This window comes from Dermacentor andersoni, chromosome 6, assembly GCF_023375885.2.
Source record: "Dermacentor andersoni chromosome 6, qqDerAnde1_hic_scaffold, whole genome shotgun sequence".
NCBI lineage: Eukaryota > Metazoa > Arthropoda > Arachnida > Ixodida > Ixodidae > Dermacentor > Dermacentor andersoni.
The window spans coordinates 43,421,025-43,435,020 of record NC_092819.1 but is presented as its reverse complement, the minus strand read 5'-3'; the positions used below and the strand labels follow the sequence as shown (position 1 = coordinate 43,435,020).

Below are 13,996 nucleotides of genomic sequence, written 5' to 3'. Positions count from 1 at the left end.
TATCCCGACTGTCCCTGCATCCAACCCGGCAGATCTAGGCCGCGCGGCTCGGGACCCAGTTCCGCGCGGGAAACGTCCGGGACGATTTTTATCCGCGATGGCATGTACGCATAGCGACGGGTCCGGCCGACACAGCGCTGTGCACACTACCGAGGCTGCAGCCGCGGCTAGAGCACCGAGGACCGACGCTCGGCGCGCAACTCGCCGTTTCCCTTCCGTCTCCTTCCGGTCGCCCGGCAGACTCGCAAGAGAACGAAAACAGCACTTATCGACCGCCTAGGCTCCCTCGCGTCGTCGGCCCGAACCCGTTACGGCCTGCCTCCTACTCTCCTTCGACGCTAACCTCTTTTTCCATCGGCGTCGCTCGTCATCTGTACTGTTTTTTTTTTTTTCTTCCACCCACGTGTCCCTTCTCCGTCGCTTTGTTTGCTTCGCTTTTTCGCGTTTCTCGCACCCGACCGGCTGCAGAAAGAAGGAATGCAGCCCTAATAAGAAGCAGCGTCGGATCTCGTTGCCCCGGCGACGCGGCTCCGCAGCTTCCCGGTAATGAAAGCAACCGCGCGATATTGTTTACACTGAAAACAAGCGAACGGGGCTCTCGTATAAACACGCAAGCACGCCCGCCCGCCCGTCCGTCCGGGGCTTGGAACGCCAACGCCTGCAACCGCCACCGATTGGCGACTTGGCTTGTCTTGGCTGCGGGCTCGCGCGCGGCGCGGCTAACCGAGAGGCCTCATCCGATTCCTCGTGGTCGTTCTACAACCCCGCCCTCCGTCCCTTCGCGCCACAAGCTCGGCCGGTACGTGAAGCGTGCTCTGTTCTCTGCAGTGGTTCTCGTTTATTGAAACGATGAGTACGAAATGGGGAAAAACATCGAATCGTTTACTTTTATTATTATTATTATTATTATTATTATTATTATTATTATTATTATTATTATTATTATTCTGTAGGTTCGCGTCAGTATGTGTTGTTTTCTGACTACAGAGATTTTGGAAGATATACGCGATGGAAAGTGTCATTAACGCGAACTATTGAAGGGCAAGTAAGTTAGCTTCGCGACCATTCGTTCGTACATTAATATAATAATAATAATAATAATAATAATAATAATAATAATAATAATAAAGACAACAAGAAAGGATAAGGGGAGTCGAGGAAAGATAAAAGCCTGATAAGTGGAAAAGGAATTTAAGCGCGACAGTAAGAACTCTAAATACAATATTTTTTATATAATTATTTACGAAGAATATAACAATGTACCGCACGATGGGGGGGGGGGGGGCGCATGCGGCAGAGAGCGAGAGAGAGAGAGCCGGACAAACGCTTTGATGACATATTCAATGGTCAAAGCAATTTTCATCAACGGTCGAGCACTTCATTGCAGGATTTGCAGGCACGTAATTACCGTTGATATACTGTACAAGCAGTGCCTCCAACACTCACGTTTCCAACCGACATGAAATGTTATCGCGAGTCACATTTTCAAGACTTCTTCTTCAAAGCCATACAGAGAAGAAGCCTGTCGTCGCCTACATTCAGAACACGTCTGCGTCAGTGGCGGCTACTCGGGTTAAGCCACACACGGCGTGCGCGTGACGCCTATAAACGCGCGAGCCCTATTCACAAACGCACCACGTGCAAGGCGCGCGTCACAATGAACGGTGGTCAGATTCGTGCAATCCCCTCCACACGAGGATCAGACCGCGGAGGTCAAGGCCGGCTTCGACAAACACACGGGCACGCGCGCCTCAACCGCCACGAGCCGCTATTCTTATCGGCACATTTGCGGGCCACGCTTATAGCGCTGCACCACACGAGCCGACCCTGGCGATGTGCCGCGAATTCAATGCGCCTTCCACGTGCGGGCGGCCCGTTCCTCGTCCTACGCGCGGAGCAAGAGAATGGCCGCCGAAGACGTTCCTCGGCCACGCCATTGTAATCCTCGCGTCGACGCCGGCGCCACCACTGGACGTCGTCCATTGTGTTGCCGGCGCGCACGCACGTTGGCATCGTCGGTATCCCACCCCACCCCCGTCCTATCGCTATAGCTCGCCCCCCACAGCACGCGTCGCGAATCGCTTGCGTAGCGTAGCCCGAATTAGGCCGCACGGCAGTCAGTGGCAGCGTTGTGACGTCCTATCAAGCACGCGCTTCGCGTGGGCTTCGGTTGGGCCAGGCCCATTCTTTCCTCTCTCCTAAAGCTCAGGCAGCGGTGGCAGGGGGAGGGTGCCGCCAAAAAGGTCAGCCTTTCTGGCGGGATCCCCCGTCCGAGTGCAATGAACAGTGTCACGGTGAGAAGTGTTCTTTTGAGGAACGGCGCGGCATTCTTTGCCTCGGCCGGAGGGAGTCACGGCCGCGTCTATTTATTGCGAACGAAGCGCTGCGGGCCGACCTTAAGGTCCATTTACGCAATGATTTCGGTGACCTCCCATTCTCGTTGCGAACAAAAGAAAGGAAACGCTAATTGTTGTCCGCTCTCGTTTTCCGCCGCGTAGTTTGTTGCGTGGTCACTGCGTAACTCGCGCGCCTGTTCCAGGGACGTACACCCGTGACCCACAGGGTCGCCAAAAAAACAGAATTTTCTTCGTAATATAACAAGCATAAGCGGGAACTGACGGGTGCGCCAGATAACTTGTAATGCCAAATTTGGACGGCAGTCTTCGATTTCAAGTTCCATTCACAGACAGAGGAGAAGATCAGTTTCATCGCGCAATCCTTGGTCAGTATAATTTTACTCACGGGTGTACGTACGGACAAGGAAAGCGTATCAGCGGAGACTGAAAGGAAATGCTAGATCAGGTTGTACTGCAGATTATTCCTTTAGAACTCTGCAAGCATCGTTGGCGCGACGTCACCATCGTTTGAAGACTGGGTCCGACCGTCAAAGATAGTCTAACGTCAAAGAGACGCTCAGTGACTCATCATGGAGCTTCGAGTGTGAAGGTTCCATAGTGAGCCATACATTGCTCCCTTCTCTTTAACTCACTTCCCCAAATAAGCCTAGAGCTGTCGTTTAAATAAACTGCTCTATTTCTCTCCCACGGGCGGAGAAGTAGTCATTATTGACCGATAAAACGAATTCTCGATGTTTTTTTAATCCGCACCGAAACGGCGACGTAACCTAAATATACGATGTCATCGTTGTCGTATGATTTTCGCCTATTTCGATCGTTTCCTTCATTTTTCCATTCTTTCTTTGTCATTATTTCATTCTGCAGGGAAGCTGCACATGTTTTGACAGGTCGACTGTGTTGCTTGACTTCGGATCGAATGTAATCGTTTACAATTACTACTGATAAACGACTGCACCCAGCAGACGCCGCCAAAATCTATGACCGACACTGGAGCTGCAGCCCGTGATGTTCACGGTGACGTCGCCACTTGCACGTTGCATTTTTCGTACTTTCTCTATTTTTTCTTCATTGTAAGTGCTTCATTCGTAGCAAGACTGCGTTACTTGCAATTACAAAAGCGCAGCTATCAATTTAGGTTAGCTCGAAATTTCTCTTTTGGCATTTGTTTTAAAACAAAAGCAAATCAGAACATAGGTATACTTCTTGCAGCTTTCGCAAGGAACTCCGCGGTCGTATCTCGGCGGTCACCTAACCAGACCCAACGATACACGGGTCAGCTCTATACGCGACGCTCATAATGATCTGCTGATGCACAACCCTTTAGTCTGAGAGCCTTAATTCCCCGGCGGAACGGAAACATCATTAATGCCGCTCGGAAAGACACGAAAAGGGCGGGCACACCGCTACAGGCAAAAGGAACTGAACAAGCAGAAACAAGTAGAAACAAGCGGGGAAAAGCGCCATCTAGCGTGAGTTCCTAAAAGCAAAAGTGTCCGCTGCGTCGTTCTTGTGGTGGACAAAGCGAAGGCAATGCCATGTCCAAACACTTTTGCGACTTGCCGCTAATGGAACGACGCACTCACTATACCGGTGAATGCTTGCAGTGTATACATGCATATAAACTTGCTGATAGCCTCTCTCGTCAAGGTTAAAAGCAACGACTTTCTTACGTAATTTCTTTCCGGGGGTACTCTGACGAACAAAGCAGAGCGAATGTGGAGTGCAGTTCCCTCGAAGCCGATCGGCACAAACAAATGCGAAGGCGCAGCTATATGCGGGCGTTATTTTTCAACCACCCGCGCGGATAGGCTACGAACTCTCCGTTCACACTATAGCGATAAACGGAACCGGAGACCACCAACCTCCGCAATGAGTTTGCATAAAAATATACAATGAAGAAACGAACAGAGAGAGAGAGAAAGCGGTGAGGAGGAAGACGGGGCGCAGGATGGAGAAAATGCACACCGTAGGGTATTCTTGCAATGTGAAAGAAAGAAAAAGAAAAGAAAAAGGACCAACCGCACAAACAGCGTTCGTCGCGCCGCAAAAACACGTCCGCGCCGGGCGGCCATTCGACGCCCTGACGCGCGGTCGAAGGCTATAAACGAAGAGATGCGAGCGCTGGCGGGCGGTTTCGACAAGAAATGCGAGATGCCGCCGCGCTGAATCGCCGACGCCATCTTCGCGACGCCTGCAGCCCCTTCTCGGCTCGGCCGATGGCGCCAGCTTGCTTCGTTTTTTTCTTTTTATAACTGTATACCGCTCTTGCCTTCGTCTCGCCTCATCATGAGCGAGCTGTGGAATCGCGTCCTGTCTCAGTGAATTTCCGCGCAGCGCTCCGGAAAAGTATTCGATTCCAGCAACTGATCCAAGAGCGAAGGAACGTTGAATTCGACATGTGTCCTGGTTCGTGCACCACCCTTATCCATTCCTCAGCCGTATAATTCTCATCCCCGAGGTTTTTCAGACGAAACCTCCTAAGTCGCACTTCCTTACTAAACTGGTAAGATGTAATTTTTTGCTGAACGGCCAATTCGCAATATCGACGCCATATCGCGATCTTTCCAAGACTTCCTTCTCTGTTTAGTAAACGGTTCCTTGTGAGGCCATCGGCTGCAGTATGCATGGATGCCGCACCGGATCATTACAGGATTCACTTCAGTGTCTCATCCATGCATGGCATTTTTTCAAGTGCAGCCACGGCCGATTCCAGCGAAACGCGGCCGTCGTGCTGGCCTGCGCGGGAACAACCTCAACAAGCACTGCACCCATTTAACTTGAGACCGGGTGTATATATACACAGCAACGCGAGTTCTCACAGCTCGCATTCTTGATTCTTCGCCGCGCCGAATTGCATGGTCGGGGATGGTATTGGCGTTTCGTAACACCAGACAGAGGGGGGGATGCGGTCGGTTTCGGAGCATATACACACAACACGACGCCGAAGATTCGAGCCGCTGACAACAGCTAAACACTAGGCGAAGGCGATGTTCGAACCGCTGACAGCGAGGAAATAGAAAGCCGCTTCGCATTCCTGAGCAGCTGCGATCTGTTGCATCACGAGGCTCGTGCAATGCTTACAGGAGAAGGCGTTTGTTGTGGGGACGTTGGCGTCGATGCCAGCCTGCGGACGTTAAAACAGCCCGCAGTCAAAGATGCCTCGGGTTTCACGGCGTCGGGCGCTCGCGCGGTTGTCGAGGCTCGCGAAGAAGGGCCACGATAGCTAGCTGCAGTGGCGTGGTGCTGTGCAAGCAAACAAACGTTTCAACGCGTGTGCGTTGAATACGGTCTCACGCTTTACGACGTGTTTGGCTTGCAAGGCGAGAAACCCGCCCCCGGGGGCGGACCGACGCCTGCAGAGAAGGGAGGCGCACTCGACGTTTGCTTTATGGCAAACTGTGTATGTATACGGACTCGCTCGAATCTCTTCGCGCCGCAGCCGACTGAGTGACTATAAACAAAGCCAAGCGAGCCGCGGGGTTTCGTAACTCTCTTGAGTCTAAAGCGTTGAAGAGAGGCCTCGCGTTAAAGGAGAAAATAAAATAAAACGAATTCGCGAATCTCGGAGGCTTCGAGGTATGTAGAAACGGACGAGACCGTCGGGAAATAGAGAGATTCGTCGCCGATTTCGCAACTTCCTGTTTCGGCGTTAGCGCAATTCAGCTGGAGGCCCCTTACAGCATTTTTTTCTTTTTTACTTTCAATCCAGCGCGACTGGACTGGCTTTACATGAAAGCGCCTCGATTTAATTCAGCCTTTGTAACTTGTCAATGTGTCCCCTCTGCCGATTCATTCTGCGTTTCCTTCGCGCACTTGCCGGATTTCCCACGTGTTTCGCGTTGCTTCATTGTCTCTCCACGCCGTTCCTCTTCTCCGTAATTCGTTCTTCGATTGCCTCCATTCTTTTACGGCGAGAAACGCTGTGCGTACCCTCGAAAGGGCGACAAAAAAAGCAGCGGCACCAAAGGTGCGAGCATCGAAAGAAAAGCTCAAATAAAAGCAATATACAACTCGAAAGGAAGAAAAAGAAGGAAAAAGACCAGAAGCGTCCCACACAGCTTCCACAAAGGGAAATAAAGGTCCCGGTTTGACGAGACAGTTCTTTCGAGATCACCGCACGCCGTCACGCTCGGCAGCAGTTATCGCGTTATAGACGTCACGGGAACAAAGCGGCTTTTCTCTGCCGGCCGAAGGAAGAGAACTAAAAAAGAAGTAAAACAAAAATGGAGTAGCGAAAAAAAAAAGATGGTTGCGACAAATCAAATTGGAGGGAACAAACGAAAGAAAAAGAAAGAAAATGCCTCAGGGTCGCTGAAAGGAAACGTCTGACCTCTGCCGCGGCCCGGAAGCGATTCAACGCCGTCGACGCTGCCGCCATAGTGCTGCTGCCGCACTCAGCGGCGCCAGAAGCAACAGCAGCAACAGTATATACGGGCGGCCAAGCGCCGGCTTCATATCACCACCGCGGCGGTCTTTTATTTCGTGCCCAGTGCCGAGAGAAGGAAGGGGCTTCGCTGGCCGGCCGCGTAACTTCTCCAGTCGAGCGCGCGCTCGCTGAACCGAGACAAACCCCGGCCGTCCACGCCGGCTCTTCGGTCGTGCGGCCGAGGCCGGGCTATTCCACGGGCCGGGGGGGCAAACGGGCGAGCTACCGCAGTGCCTCCTTTCGGCGGCTGCCGACCGGCAAACAAGGCCATGCACGGTGTGTACGCGTTCTCGGCGAAATATCTGGCGATCGTTCTATAGACTGGAACAACCTTTCATTCGTTTCATTTTTTTCTTGTTCATTCTTTTTTCTTTGGCGACTGATTCTTCCTTGAAGAGCCCCTGTTCGCATCGAATACCGCTCTTGAGAGTATCTCACTTGGTCCGTCGGAGCATGTCAAATGCTACTACTTCCATCTATAGGTAACGACACGCCACTCCTCTTCCTAATCTTAAGACGTTCTACTTGTCATTCAGAGAAGCGAGTTACAACTGACATCGTGCGGCAACGTTTAGAAAGCCGTCCTTTCAGAAAGTGGACGTTTCAGAAGGGAACGCGTTGGAATTGACCAGTGAAGGACTGGGGATGGGAGTGGGAATTCAAGAAGACTACGACGTCGTCACAACCAAACACGAGCCTAAGTAGCACAGGCACAAAGTAAAGCAGCGTTACTTAATAGACATCGTCGTCTCGAGTAACCCGATCACCCACTTTATACGCATGGCTGTATCACAAGTACAGTGGGCACCATATGCGCCGTTCGTCGTCGCCCATTACCGTCACCAGCGCATCGCGCAACTACTATACCTACGCGTCTCTTGATTCATTCTGGACGGCTGACCTAATTGGCTGCTGCGGTGCGCGCATCTCACGCAGACGTGCGATCGCATTTCCCGCAGCGGTTCACGAGGGCCCGCGTAATACCGTTACGCGTAGCCCTCCTCGTAATCCCATAATTTCGCGTCGTGGCACCCACGCGGGGCGGCGGACGCCTGCAATCGCGCAAAGTGACGGGCCGAAGAAGAAGAAGAGCCTGCATCTCCTCCAATGCGCGCTCTCTTGCCTCGGAGAGGTTACACACAACAACGCGGCCTCTCTGTCGAACGTGGCAGCAGCAGCATGCGAAGCGAGCGGGCGGGCGGTCGCCTAATGGCGGCTAGCCATCGGTTCCGCTTGACCCGAATACGGACGCCCAACACCGCACAAACACTCGCTCCTCGCGTCGTGGGAAGAAGGTGGCAGCTCGAGCGCGCAGCAGTGCGGTGGTGGTGGTGGTGGCGGATGGAAGCCTCACGCGACGGCGCCCCTATCCCACCGAGCGAGCGCGCATCGACTGCGCAGAGCACGAACGCGAGCGAGCCAACGAACGCGCCGATCCGCCGCGAAGCCGGACACGCACAGCCGGTTTCCTGTAACGAGCAGTCACGCCGGCGCATACCGATACGCTCACGACGCGCCGATGCTGCGCCGGCTGCAGCAGCCGCCGGTTCGTGTTCGCCATCGCGCGCGGGCAGCGAGTCCGCGGCCACGGAGGCAGCTGCCGGGACACAACGGAGGGAGCCCGAGCATGCAGTATGTATGCAGTAAACAACGCGCTGCGCACGTGGTCAGCGGCTAAATCATCGCCGCATCGTAAATGCGCAGCACTCGGCGCGACGCGTGTTAGCGCGTGGATGCGCTCGCGCACGACGGCCGAAGTATGTAGAGCGGTCGACGCGGGGAGTCGATCAATAAGGCTGGCCCGAAATGCGGTCAAGGGCCGAGGATGCTCGGGCGTATGCATATCGACGAGGAAGCGAAACGAGGAATGGTAATTACGGAACAAAATTGGGGTTCCGTTATAAGTCGGTCGCTGGTCGATAAGCCGAAGCTAATGGCCGCAAAGATGCGATTAGGCTGTTTAGTAGAAGCACTCCCGTCGATGGTCACTACGCATTAGTGTCGGTATAGTTAAGCCAGCGCGGCACATACGCGCCCATCAGCGTAACAAGTGCGCACTTTGGGTGCGAGAAAAGCGCCGCTCTGCTTCCAAATCACATTTGCGTCGCTCCGCTGGGCGGCAGTTGGAGAACGCAGTTACTTATTGCGAACGAAACGAAATCGATTGGGTGGCTTCATCAAAATGTAATTCTGGCGATTCGTAACGTCGATGGGGGAGAGGAAGGCCGCTCCGAGAAAGAAGTGAGGTAGATTACCGGGATTAAACAGTAATATGTATACAGCTGCAAGGAGTAAAGGTATGGATGTAAAGGAGTTAACGTGGTTTTGACCCGGCGGACGCGTCCGGTTTGCTACCTTATACGGGGGAACCGGGAAACAAAGAGGAACGAAAGGATGTCTGAGTTAACGCTGTGCACACACGAGATGTGCACAACGCAATACAGTTAAGTAGTAACTCAAGTTATTCGAATCTACGTATACTATAGCAGCGCTCGCATTGTCTCCTGCGCAGTCAGCAAGCCGCTCAGATCGCACATATTTATAGACACGATAGACACGAGAGAGAGAGAGGAAGACATGAGACGGCGTACTACTCATGAAGACTTCAAGGCATCATCAAATGAAGGAGGTGAGAAGGGAACGCGGTGCGTTCCGGAACTTCGCCTAGCGACGCCGTTCGCGTTCAGACACGCGCGAAAGCGGGCACGCGAGGAGACATCGCGTCGGGTCGGCCGCGAAGCGGGTGGCATTCCTCCCACGCTTTGCTGCAGTGCAGTGCTTGTGTGTGTGTCCGGCTTCCCTCGCCCCCTAGCACATCAGCGGCGTCGGCACAGTCGATTTCAATTACACGCCGTGTGAAGAGCGCGGCCGCACGTCGGGTCATCGCACACTCGCCGCCCAGAAGAGCGGGCGGACGGACGGCCGGGGCTGGCGGAGGTGGAGGACTGTCGCGACGACGCTCGTGTACGAACCGACCGAAAGGGCGAGCGAGCGCGCGCGCGGGCGTTTAATTCCGGGGCGGCAATTAGTCACGCCGTGATTACGCCGCGGCCGCTCTCCTCCGCCATCCCTGAGCAGCGCCGCTGCGCAGGATCGAGGAGAGAGAGAGAGAGACGGGACGCGGGAGAGGGCAGAAGACAGACAGCGCGTCGTTCGGCTCGCGGTCGGGCACCGAGCAGCGTTTGCCGTGATTCATCGCACGACGCCCTCCGAATCCCCGGCACCGACGTTAACGCTTACGACGGTTCCACGGGGCACAGGCGCGAAGGCGACGGTTGGTACGCTAGTAATGGACACGGGAATCGTCTACTATATACTCCCTCCCGGAGATGGGAGCGGTCATCTCATTGGCTTTGAAGCCCTCGTAGCAGCCTCAGTTTGCACTGAAGGCACTTCAGCTTATATAACTTTTCGTTAGTAGATCTATCCGCGTCATATAGGCCGCTCTTCTAAATCTCGCCATAGAGTAGACTTAACGTTAAAGTTACGGTATGAGGTGTACCGCTCCTAATGAGGTGTTGTTCGCGGACGTAGACGGGCTTGTATTATAATACATCGGCGAAGTACAGATCTCGCATCGCGGAATGCTTCGCATTCTTTGTCTGTATTTTGCAAAGACAGAAAAATAAAGACTGGGAGATTGAAATACTCGGGGATCGAGCCGCGAATACGAACGGAAATGTGTTTGGCTCGCGCAGCACGCGTGTGCTTGATGGAGCAGATGAGGGAAAGTTTGAAGCAGAGCCAAGAGATATAGATTAAGCGGATCAAGCGTGCTTGACGAGCCTTCGTTGCCAAGTGTGTCGAAGGGTCTGAAAAGTTTCTTCCTACGCCTAATTAATAAAAGTGGCACTTAAGGTTAAATTCCTGGAATCTCAGATACCTCTGTCTTAGCGTTAGCGATGAGGCAGAACTAAGAAACAAGGAAGGCAAGAACGAAATACAGCCGTTGTTGGAGCGATCTCGCGGCTCTGCATGTTCCAGCGCCAGCTTTTTGTTAAGTGTAGTGATGTCGTCGGCAGCGTTGTTTTGGAAACTGAATCTGTAAAAGAAAAAAAATGTGTGTGCTTGTGGGGTGAGGGAGTGGGGGGGGGGGGGTATGGCTGGCGTTTATTTTCATTTCCTAATAATCAAGCTTTCCAGCACCCCCCCCCCCCCCCAAAAAAAAAAGAACGTTTATTCAAAACTAATCTTAAGTGCATGTCAAGATTGATTTAGAGCTTCTATTTTTCATCTTAGGCGAAACGTGCAAGTAATTCTGGACAATTTTATGGCTGGCAGCAGAAACCAGCGCGCGCGTTCCTTCCGTTCAGCCTGTGTCCAGCAAGGAGAAGTCCCTTCCGGAGGCCCCCCGACGCCACTTCCGACTGCTGCGGCGGCGAGGACGGTTGTCAGTTCGGGGAAGCGCCCATATGTCTCGGGTTCTGCCATCCATAGCAGCAGCAGCAGCAGCAGCAGCATGGCTATACGTCCCCTGTGATTCTGCGAGGATCCCTCCGACTTCTGTGCCACGCAGACTTGCGCGCGCCACGAGGCGTGTTCAGATTGGATGTAACGCTAGTGCCACAGTCCGGATAAGACACGGTTGGTGCAGCTCGCGGCTGTCTGGTTTATATGTGGGACCAGTGGGCTTGGCAGGCAAAACCACCGTCCCGCGTTTTTCTTAACTCTTCATTCCGCACTTGATGTTTTCTGTCCATCGCTGAACTATACTGCAGTATACACAGTGCTAGCAAAGGCGATGCGCATCTTACAGCGAAAGAAGTGTTCGAGGAACCTCTTTGTCTTACCGTTACACCTGTATAGTTAGGAATGAGTTAATAGTTATCCTCTTTTCCCGTGCCCTGAAAAACTTTCAACTTTATGTGTATACTTTGCGATAGTGAAGAATGGACTCTCTCGCTCGCCGCTGTCGCTTTCAAGAGGTACCAGCGTCTACACTTTCCTGCTTCAATACCTATCTTCTTTGCTTCGCCATATTTTGTATTTTCTCACGAAATTTGGAAGCACGTGCAGCGACGATAAAAGTGGTTAGCTGCAAACCATCACTGTCAGAATGAGGTTCCTGTAGACCATACAATTGAGGCAAGTTAGTTAAACGCCACACGACACTGACGCGAGCAAAGTGTTAGGACAGCGACGCACAACTTACAGCTGACTGCATATTATTTATTTAACGTCATTTGCGACTGGCGTATTACGTGGTCTCTCTTTTTGTCCTTGTAAGTGTAGCAATCATTCAGCTGTAGCGGTTCCATCTCCTGGCAGAAGGGACCGTTTGCGACTAAAGAAATGTTGAGACCGGTTGTAGAGGTTATGTGGTGAGGAGGAAAGATGACTAAGTGTTTTCACTCGAGCAAATATAGGTGGCGCGCGCGTCTGACACATCCAGCATCGCGAGGCTGAATGGCGGACTTGCTTCCTTCATTTCGAGCCAGATGCGCTAAATGGCCGCGGAGATGAGGACAAATGGTTTCCCAAAGACTGGAGGGATGTCGCGGCACAGACGGATGATGAAGCGATGCTTCGTTGAATTAAGAGAGCAGCAGAAACGGCTCGGAGAGAGCGTTCGGTGTCGCCGATACGAAGCATCAATCGCCGCAGACACGTCAGCCCCATAAGGACCGTCGTTAATAGTGCGTATATTTTCGCCAGTCGAATTGGTATCGTCACCGTTCCCTTAGCCGTGAGAAAAATATCCTGCGTCATGTCATGACCGTTTTATCGGTACACTCCCTTCCTTCCCTGAGATAACGAGATTAGATCAGTGCATGCTGTGCTGTACGTATGTAGTAAGCACGATAACACAATGACTACGAGGCCGTAGTTGCTGTTGGAAACGGGCGGAAGCAAGTGTCTTACTCGGGACGCTTGGGCGTTCCACGAGTGCAATGCGGATGTGCAGATAACATTCTACGGATCTCGAAGCTCACGCTCAGATAACAGAGCTTCCGGTGCCTATGTAACGGCCCACGGCGCCTACGTTGCCAGACTGCATGTACACAGACGTTGCCGCCTCGGCGTCGCCTGTGCGAAAGCGCAGTGGCTTTCGTGCCTGCACGTCGCGCGGTACCTGTATACTGAATTCCACGTGGGGACTGTTATAAATGCAGCTCTCTCTAATAAGGCCCATAGCGCGGGCGGCCACCGCCATCGAGAGAACAATAGCCGGACGTCCACGCGTCAAAGCGGGCGCGCACTGCTCGGACACCTCGCCGGAGCGAGCGTGTCTCCACAGCCGCCCGCGTTTCCGGCTTCGGTGGCCGAGCATTTTTTTTTTCTTGATTTCCTTTTCAGGCGCCGCGCTCGCGATGAGACAAAAGGGCAGCCATACGGAAGGCGGCTCAAAGAATGATACCAAAGATAAATAAAGATGAGGCGGCCACGTATACAGAGCCGACGAGAGTAGTGGCCAGCGCTGAAAGGCGAGCGAGCGGAGCCTGGAGGCGGATAATTTGAAGTCTCTGCCGCCGCTGCCGCCGCCGCGCGTGGAGAAACACCTGTTGCGCTGGGCCCGCCGCCGGCGGCGTCAAGACCGTGCAGCCGGTGTGCCAAAGATTGGGAACTGCGTTTCGGGAACGCGCCGCGTATTTGGCAAATACCGCGATGCGCCAGCTGTCGCCGGCTTTTCGCAAGCAGCCCACTGACATCTCATTTCACGATGCTCGCCAAAGTCATTACGGCGCCCGCGCCACATGCAGTTGTACGAAACAAGTCGCGGGCCGGAGAGCCCGGATTATTGAACTCTCTGTACAGAGGCTGTAAAAACTTATAGTGGTAAACAAGGAAAAAAAGATCCACTCTGTGATTACAGCTATCCTTATTTTAGAGAACGGACAGGCAAGAGCACCGATGAGGTTTTCTATTTTCATTTTTTTTTTTGGCAGGGTTGCACGTTGCCTGCTGTCATTGAGGAGGAGCGGAGGACGGGGGGTGAGGGAGTGGCTGGCCATGGAGGGCTTTTCTCCCAACGCCATATGTTGAGCGAGGATTGGCAACATACGTTGCTCTTATGAATTCTCGCAATGTTTTGTGTAATCCAACTTCACGCGGCATGTCCCCTGTAAAGAAGTGCGCACACACACACACACACACACACACACACACACACACACACACACACACACACACACACACACACACACACACACACACGCGCGCGCGCACGCACAAGGACACGTACCACCTTTGAATTCCTTTTGTTACCTTGCCT

The 13,996-nt window shown here is 53.1% G+C and overlaps 1 protein-coding gene and 1 long non-coding RNA gene across 4 annotated transcripts in view; one reads left to right on the top strand and one right to left on the bottom strand.

The window, feature by feature from the left end:
* The window catches only part of LOC140218964 (uncharacterized), a 180,309-nt gene that overhangs the window by 67,217 nt on the left and 99,096 nt on the right, over positions 1-13,996 (top strand). The gene's annotated exons all lie outside the window — the stretch shown is intronic.
* LOC126521975 (plexin-B-like) overlaps positions 1-13,996 on the bottom strand; it is a 140,977-nt gene that overhangs the window by 84,391 nt on the left and 42,590 nt on the right. The gene's annotated exons all lie outside the window — the stretch shown is intronic.